Source organism: Arachis duranensis, chromosome 10, assembly GCF_000817695.3.
Source record: "Arachis duranensis cultivar V14167 chromosome 10, aradu.V14167.gnm2.J7QH, whole genome shotgun sequence".
Classification (NCBI taxonomy): domain Eukaryota; kingdom Viridiplantae; phylum Streptophyta; class Magnoliopsida; order Fabales; family Fabaceae; genus Arachis; species Arachis duranensis.
Window position 1 is genome coordinate 24,702,297 of NC_029781.3, and position 578 is coordinate 24,702,874.

Below are 578 nucleotides of genomic sequence, written 5' to 3' on the forward strand. Positions count from 1 at the left end.
TTGAATTTGTAGTTCATGAATGTTGGCTCTTGAAAGAATGATGAAAAAGGAGACATGTTACTGAGGATCTGAAAAATCATAAAAATGATTCTTGAAGCAAGAAAAAGCAGTGAATACAAAAAAAAAGAGAAAAAAAAGAAACGAAAAAAATTAAAAAAAGAAAGAGAAAGAGAGAAAGAAAGAAAAAGAAAGAAATAAAAGTGTGATCCAAGGCAAAAAGAGTGTGCTTAAGAACCCTGGACACCTCTAATTGGGGACTCTAGCAAAGCTGAGTCACAATCTGAAAAGGTTCACCCAATTATGTGTCTGTGGCATGTATGTATCCGGTGGTAATACTGGAAGACAGAGTGCTTTGGGTCACGGCCAAGACTCAAAAAGTAGCTGTGTTCAAGAATCATCATACTTAACTAGGAGAATCAATGACACTATCTGGATTCTGAGTTCCTAAAAAAGCCAATCATTCTGAATTTCAAAGGATAAAGTGAGATGCCAAAACTGTTCAGAGGCAAAAAGCTAAAGCCCCGCTCATCTAATTAAAACTGATCTTCATAGATTTTTTGGAATTCATTGCATATTCT